Genomic DNA, 8770 nt, shown 5'->3' with positions numbered 1-8770 from the left:
GGCTCCCTCACTAAAGAATCACTGAAATCCTTCCAAGGTTGCAGCATTTGAACTGGAAAGCCTCTACTCGGGACTTTTATTTTGATTTTTTAAACAGGAAGTCGTATTTGTTGTCCTGACTGAGTGCTTTTATTTTGAAATGTATAACAGGAAGTTGTAGTTGTTGTCGTTGTGTCTGCCTTGACGCCGCCGTCCTGCCAAACTTCAGCCCAGTCAGGTTTCCTCCTGCAGCGCTCCGGTCAGACAGAGGAACCGAGGAGTTTAACAGGTTTAATACCGAGGGAAATATCTTCAGTTAACGCGCACAGCAGACTGCAAAGGTAAGAAAACATTTATTGTCATTTCGATGAGACTAAGTGAAGATTTATTGATCTAACAGTGTGGCTCGAGCGCCAGACAGTGGGCGATATCCTGTCTGTCTCTGGGATGGAGCACATTCTGCTGTTTTTCCTCCAAACAGGCAACTTGTCAGGGTTTAGTAGCAACTTTTCTATTTGTTATCTATTCGCTGGATGACAGATAGTTCGCTGTGTGTGTGTGTGTGTGTGTGTGTGTGTGTGTGTGTGTGTGTGTGTGTGTGTGTGTGTGCTGTGTGTTGGAGCTGGACGGAGTGCAAAAGTAGGAAACTTTGCGCGCAAAGTGGAGACAGACGCATCTTTCATCTGAACTAGAATGGGAAAATTCAATGAATGCGAAGACACGCAGACTGGTGACGAGTGAGTGTGACACCAACTGGATGATTCTGTGATGATAAGATGATAAGAAGCTCAGCAAAGGAAGGGAATTCTAGGGAAATTTCCTATAATATTCCTGTAGTGACTTCTAGTGTGTCTAGTGAGTTTATAGTGAATTTATCGTACTTTATGGTATGTTAATCTCCTATGGTTTCACTATAATATTCTACAATTACAGTTTTTGCCGTGATATCTGGATCGTGTCTGTCTAAAGTTTATTCTAGGATACTATAGTATTTTATCATAAGGGTCATCCGTGTTAATAAAACAAACACACAGGTTAGAGTTCAGAGATGCCCGCCCTGTGACCTGAAGGTCGCCGGTCTGAATCTCAGCCTGGTTGAATAACGTGGGTGGGAAAGTGAGCGAGTCTCATCTCTGCTGCCGCAGAGCCGCTGAGCAAGGCGCTGCTGCCCAGCTGAGCAGGGGAGCGGCTCAGCTTCCAGCAGCAGCAGACTGGGTTGAACTTGGTTGTGTGGAACTGGGAGGCAGAAGCAGAGAGTTGCTTTAAAACCTAAATAAAGGCAAAAGAAAGTTTGAATTGCGGCTTATGATGCATGTTGGAAACTATAACATTACCACCTGCTACTAGAGCTGCATGGGCAATATGGCTGAAACCAATATCATGATAATCATAAGGATTTTTTTCAGTATCAGTATGTCACAATATGGCTTACTTATGCAAAATCACATGTCAAATAATGTAATTGATGTTAATTCCATGGTGATGTTACATGTGATGTCAAACAAAATGAAATGTGAATCTGAAATGTTCAAATAATATTCCTTAAAATGTTTCAGACGTGATTTTCTCATAGTTTTTAAATAAAAGTCGCTTCAATTTGGACGGCAGAATTTTGTATCATGATATCAAACTATCTTCATATCATCATATATGATTCAATATATGATGAAAGACAATAAACAATAATATCTAAATCTTGCCCAGCCCTCTGTGGAGTTTGCTCAGTTTACTTCACTACAGTAGTTGTATCTGCCGGTCAGTCCATCTGCCGGGGTCATGTAAGTTTCTCTGCTCTGCGGTGACAGAATGACACAATCCTGACGCAGCCTGCGGCTCACAGGCTGCAGACAGGCTGCAGTGACGACTGGCTGTTTGTGTGATGAAAGTCAGAAGTGTGGAAGTGTTTGTCAGTAGAGTCTGACCTGCAGAAAGCTTCAGATCAGCCAAACAACCCAGGTACCTGTTTCATACTTGTCATAGTGATACCTACCCTACTGTACCCTACTACTCTACTGTACCCTACCACTCTACTGTACCCTACTACCCTACTGTACCCTACTACTCTACTGTACCCTACTACCCTACTGTACCCTACTACTCTACTGTACCCTACTACTCTACTGTACCCTACTACCCTACTGTACCCTACTACCCTACTGTACCCTACTACTCTACTGTACCCTACTACTCTACTGTACCCTACTACTCTACTGTACCCTACCACTCTACTGTACCCTACTACCCTACTGTACCCTACTACTCTACTGTACCCTACTGTACCCTACTACCCTACTGTACCCTACTACTCTACTGTACCCTACTACCCTACTGTACCCTACCACTCTACTGTACCCTACTACTCTACTGTACCCTACTGTAGCCTACCATACCCTAGTGTACCATAGTGTAACAAAGTGTACCCTACTGTACCATAGTGTACCATACTGTATCCTACTGTACCCTGTCCTGTAACATAGTATATTCTACTGTACCATAGTGTACCATACTGTATCCTACTGTATCCACTTTACCCTACTGTAACATGGTATGCCCTACTGTACCATAGTGTAACCTACTGTATCCTACATACCCTACGTACCCTACCTTACCCTACTGTCCCCTACTGTACCCTAGCATACCCTACTGTACGCTAGCGTACCATACCGTACCGTACTGTACCCTACCTTACCCTACTGTCCCCTACTGTACCCTACTGAACCCTAAAGGTACCTCTCAGGTACATAACATGTAATCGTAATCCATACATTATGATTGAATGTATTTGATTTGTTGAATCTTTTCTTTGATTCATAATGTTTGATTTGTAATGTTTAGCAAGTCAAGACGAACTCTGAGAAGTGGAATTTCATGGAATTTAGTGGAATTTCATGAATGGCTCCAACCATGAAGCTGCTGACGTTCAGTCTGTTGGTGTTTCACATCATCTGGACTGATTGCAGTGTAATTGCACCACGGTCAACTGGCAGCTGATTTCAACAGCTGATAGGCAGTTACATCAAAAGCTGCTGTTCACACACACACACCCACACACACACACGCACACGCACACACACTTCCCCTGTGACTGGGCAGTGGGCAGAACCCGCTCTCCGCCCGCCTGCCTGTGTGTTGCCACTTCTTCCATTGAGCAGCAACAGGAACCCAGAACGACACGGCTTCCTCTTCAGAAACTCCCTCAGATAAACCACAAGGCCTCGGCAGTGTGAAGTAACTCAGCTGGATCTCACACTTCCATTCTCACCGCTTATTGTTTTGAAGCCGGTTTTTCCTCGCCACACCACACTTTAAAGGTTTTTTTTAAAGGACTACTCAGACTTTTTATGAGTTTAACCCATTGGTCTCCTTACCTGTGATTGGGGCAAACCATGAATACTATTTTTTGAGAGGATTGTCACCAAAATCCTCTCTGTGTCTCTGGTAGATCGCTCTGTCCGGTCTGCATGCTCTGCAAGTCAAGTTGCAGTCAAGTTGCAAGTTTTGCTTCGCTTACAGAGCTTTAAAAAGCGGTGGGGACATGAACCATCTCTATCTGATCAATATAAACTAGGGATGGGCAGCAGTCTGATGTCACTGATCAGTTCCTCCTGTCTGGTTGAAGTTTGTTAATCAGTGAAATCAGCTGCTGGAGTGTTTAGTTGTTTGGTTGGAATGAAAACCTGCAGACTCTCCCTCCAGGGCTCATGGTTGCCTTTCCCTCATATAAACTAACAGTAAAGATACTCATCTGAACACAAGCAGATATAGATGTTGCAAATTTTGTCTTCTTTCCCAGTTTATCCCATTTCATCCCAGTTTATCCCAGTTCATCCCAGTTCGTCCCAGTTTATCTCAGATGAAGCGTTGCTTTAATTCTCACCCATAATGAATGATCATTTTCATTTCTTTCTGTTCTCTCTTGTAATTACATGCAGCGCACACTGGAAGCATGAGGTTTGGTGTAGAGGCTGTCATCCACCCACACACACACACACACACACACACACACACATACACACACACACACACACATACACACACACACACACACACACACACACATACACACACACACACACACACACACACACTCTCTCTCTCTCTCTCTCTCTCTCTCTCTCTCTCTCTCTCTCTGGCTAACTGTTGTTTTTTGGAAGAGTGGGTGTGACACAAAACACAGCGTCTCCTCAGTCTGATGGTTTCAAAACTGGGACTGAAAACAGAATAGAATAGAATAGAATAGAATAGAATAGAATAGAATAGAATAGAGCAGGGCAGAACAGAACAGAAACAGACAGGACAGGGAAACCAGAACAGAAATTGGCTTAACACCTGTCAGTCCAGTGTTCCCAGTGTGTTGCTGTGTGTTCCCAGTGTGTTGCTGTGTGTTCCCAGTGTTCCCAGTGTGTTGCTGTGTGTTCCCAGTATGTTGCTGTGTTCCCAGTGTTCCCAGTGTGTTGCTGTGTTCCCAGTTTTCCCAGTGTGTTGCTGTGTGTTCCCAGTATGTTGCTGTGTTCCCAGTGTGTTGCTGTGTTCCCAGTGTGTTGCTGTGTGTTCCCAGTATGTTGCTGTGTTCCCAGTGTGTTGCTGTGTTCCCAGTGTGTTGCTGTGTTCCCAGTGTTCCCAGTATGTTGCTGTGTGTTCCCAGTGTTCCCAGTGTGTTGCTGTGTGTTCCCAGCATGTTGCTGTGTGTTCCCAGCATGTTGCTGTGTGTTCCCAGCATGTTGCTGTGTTCCCAGTGTTCCCAGTATGTTGCTGTGTGTTCCCAGTGTGTTGCTGTGTGTTCCCAGCATGTTGCTGTGTGTTCCCAGCATGTTGCTGTGTGTTCCCAGCATGTTGCTGTGTTCCCAGTGTTCCCAGTATGTTGCTGTGTGTTCCCAGTGTGTTGCTGTGTGTTCCCAGTGTTCCCAGCATGTTGCTGTGTGTTCCCAGTGTTCCCAGTATGTTGCTGTGTGTTCCCAGTATGTTGCTGTGTGTTCCCAGTATGTTGCTGTGTGTTCCCAGTGTTCCCAGTATGTTGCTGTGTGGTTCCAGTATGTTGCTGTGTGTTCCCAGTGTTCCCAGTATGTTGCTGTGTGTTCCCAGTGTTCCCAGCATGTTGCTGTGTGTTCCCAGTGTTCCCAGTATGTTGCTGTGTTCCCAGTGTTCCCAGCATGTTGCAGTGTTCCCAGTATGTTGCTGTGTGTTCCCAGTGTTCCCAGTATGTTGCTGTGTGTTCCCAGTGTTCCCAGTATGTTGCTGTGTGTTCCCAGTGTTCCCAGTATGTTGCTGTGTGTTCCCAGTGTTCCCAGTATGTTGCTGTGTGTTCCCAGTGTTCCCAGTATGTTGCTGTGTGTTCCCAGTGTTCCCAGTATGTTGCTGTGTGGTTCCAGTCGGAGCGGTGGAACAATGAGCCTCTGTGTCTCACAATAGAGCTTCACTGTTATTTATACATACAGGCCGGCCTCGCTCGCCCGGCCTCTCTCACTCTCTCTCTCTCGCTCTCTCTCTCCTTTTCCTCTTTCCTCCCTCCTTCCCTGCTTCTCTCTCACCCTCTCCTCCTCATTCTCTCATTCTTCATCTCTCTCTCTTCCTTCCTCTTTCCCGCGCTCTCTCCCTCCCTCTCTCTCCTTTCTGTCTCTCTCTCCGTCTCCCTCTCTCGCTCTCCCACCCAGTTTGTTTCTCCCTCCCTCGTTCACCCCTTCTCTCTCTCTCTCTCTCTCTCTCTCTCTTTCTCTCTTTCTCTCTCTCTCTGTTGGATCAGTTAGGACTGTGTTGCTCTTCCTCTCATTGTTCTGCTACAGTAGGAGGAACTGCTGGACACACACACACACACTCACACACACGCACACACGCACACACACACACACACACACAGCCAGAGGCGCAACACTGAAGACCAAGTTGAATTATTTCAGTGCTATTCGTGTAGTTATTTTGTGTGTGTGAGCAGTGTGCATGTATACTTGTTTGTGTGTGTGTGTATGTGCACACTTATACTATGTGTGTATGCATTTGTGCATGAATGCATATGTGTGTGTGTGTGTATGCGCATATGAATGAGCATATCTGTGACCAACAGACCGGTCACTTTAGTGTGTCGGTCAGTTTGAATGTTCTTCCTCAGTGAGCTTCAACCTTCCTGACTTCATTCAGTAGTTTGTTGTGTTTTTCTTCTTGGTGGATAACCGGCCAATCGTAGACGAGGTGACGTCGCCTCCAGATATTTCCAGCAGCTACAATGGAGTTTGATATGAGAAAATGTTTCAGGATGTAAAACATCAGCGGTAAACGTCAGGTTTTGGTGTCAGTCCCTCAGAATCAAAGAGCGAGGGCTTCTTTCTAGAGCCGCCATTTTGCACCGAGAGACGTTCAACAATCATACAGGGAGAAATCCATCGCAGAAGAGGAGAGAGACCAGTTTCTCCACCACAGGAGCAGGAGAGAGACCAGCATGCACTGCAGCAGAGAGACAGGATGGGGTTTGAGGAAGAGGAGACTCTTTTTTCTCATTCTCATCTCTCTTGCTGTTAATATCGTCGTTGCTATCTCTCTCTCCACCTACACATTAAACCCAGCTGGATGCAACAAGTCCAGGCAGGTTCTCTGGGTGTAGGTTGAAAGGCATTCTGGGAAACGTAGTAAATCACTAACTGCAGTAGAAGTAGACGAGGCAGGTTGAGGGAAAGCTGGTTCATCACTAAATAACTCCTGGAATGTGTTTAACATCACAGATTGAAGATAAATGATGGAAGAGGATCTGTCAACATGTGTTATGTTGTGTTTCTGTCATGTGATGCTGACTCTGCATCCTCAGCATCACCAGCTGTGGATTTGGGAGCAGAAGTCTTTCTGTTCTACTGGTGAACAAATGTTTCTCAGCTCTTTAGCAGCAGACTTGCCGAGGCTGAAAGTCAAGATGTTCATTACTTTCGACATTTTTATTTGAGGTAATAAATTCTTGTCCCAGCCTGTGTGGGACGGACGGCAACAAGCAAATACAAAAGGCATTCATTCATCTAATGAACTGGAAAAAACATCACAGCCAGTGTGGAACGTTATTGCTTGTGGTGAGGTTCAGTATTACATTATTTTGTTTATAGCACATATCGAGCGTCATGTGGTTTCATTAAGTTAATAAGCAGATTTAAGGTCGTTGTTTATTGCTTGTCGTAACTGAATCCAGACAGTTTGGATTATAAACAGATCATCTGCCTTTCATGTCAGGCTGGTCTGAAAGTGAAAACCATTTTGTGCCTTTCTGTTCCTCCCTTCAGTTTTTCATTACTGTATTAAAGTCTAGAAATGATTCAGGTTTTACCCAACAGACCCTCAACACTCTTTTCTTTGGGAACGGTGTGAAAGACGAGCAGAGCGGCCCGGCGTCTCTCTGGACCGAGCGGGGAAATGTGATCAAATTAGCTAAAATGGTAAAATGAGCACGAACTCTGAAGCGCAGATTTACGTGCTGCTGTGGACACGAATTATGTGAAAATTATGTTTCTCCACCACGAACTGGATTCTGTGACAAAAACAAGAATTGGACTCGACATTTTCAGCTAAAGGTTTACATGTTTGTGATCGTTTGGGAGTCCTGATCTTGAGAAACACATTTTTTGTGAATGAATTGTGACCAAAGAGACAACACAGTTTGATTAAGTTGTGAGTTCTTGTTTTTTAAAGATTTTTTTGGGGGCATTTTCGCCTTTATTAGATAGTTCAAAGTGGGGAGAGACAGGAAAGACCGGGGAGATGACGTGACGAAGGTCTTGGGCCAGATTCGAGACCAGGACGTTGTAGTTTCATGATTCACGCCTTAAACTACTGAGTCACCAGGACGCCCTGAACTTGTGAGTTTAACAGGATTAACAAATTTATGAGCAGCCACGGCCGCTGTCTGCTTCTGTCGTGCAGTGAGGATTAACTGAATCCATGTAAACTATTAGAGGAATCGCGTTACTTCGAACCATGTAAACATCTAAATATTGTATTAAGCTGATCACTGCCAGTAATCTGGGTGTGCATGTAAACTAAATCTAAGAAATTTAGAGAGAGAGATAGAGGGAGAACTGTGAAAGGAGAGATGAGAGTCAGAAGATGGAAAGTAGTGCAGAGAGAGGAGGGAGAGGGAAGAGAGAGAGAGCGGGACGGAGGAGAGGAAGGGGTGTGTTTGGTGTTCAGGGAGAACTGGGAAGGGCAGAGGAAAAAATGGAGGGTGTGTTTATGAAAGAGGACAGTGTGAAACTTCTGCTGGTTCAGCTGAGCGTCTCCCAGGCTGCTGCTGATGCTGTTTGGCTGCTGTGTTGTGAGGCGTCACTTGGTCGTATAACGGTGATCCACAGACAGCCAAGACACATCACATCCATAAATGTAGTTTTGGATGTGTATTTTGTTTTGCTTGTAATACATTTTTTGGTCACCGGCCTCATTGTCTGATTCCTCCCCAAATATGAACCAGCAGATTTCACTATTTCACCACCTAATGTATTTTATTCTGAGTCGATTAGATGCTTAGAACAGAATAGGACTCAAAATAAAGCAGATTGGAGTTTTACTGTGCATTCATGTACTGTACAGAAAAATTAATTTTGTACTTGGAAATTTCACATGAACGCTACCCAAGTTTCCAAGTAGAGTTTTGCCTTGTTGAGGCGAAAAACTCTCGCTTTGTGTCCGTCAACAGTAGGAAAACACATCACATGCTCCTTTAGACTAACCTAACATTTGTGTGAATGAAGTTGTTAAGCTGCAGGACGGCCATGTTTGTTTATCGTTTGTCTTCCAGGTTTTATTTTCTGACAAAACAGCACATGAA

General features: G+C 44.7%; 1 protein-coding gene across 1 annotated transcript in view; it reads left to right on the top strand.

The window, feature by feature from the left end:
* The first annotated feature begins 217 nt into the window (after window positions 1-217).
* arap3 (ArfGAP with RhoGAP domain, ankyrin repeat and PH domain 3) overlaps window positions 218-8770 on the top strand; it is a 61397-nt gene continuing 52844 nt past the window's right edge. Inside the window, exon 1 of the mRNA XM_078289148.1 lies at window positions 218-320. The gene's annotated coding sequence lies outside the window, so the exon portion shown is untranslated. The remainder of the gene's footprint in view (window positions 321-8770) is intronic.

This window comes from Centroberyx gerrardi, chromosome 16 (genome assembly GCF_048128805.1).
Source record: "Centroberyx gerrardi isolate f3 chromosome 16, fCenGer3.hap1.cur.20231027, whole genome shotgun sequence".
NCBI lineage: Eukaryota > Metazoa > Chordata > Actinopteri > Beryciformes > Berycidae > Centroberyx > Centroberyx gerrardi.
Note: the sequence above shows the minus strand (reverse complement) of the source record. Positions and strands in the feature narration are given on the sequence as shown.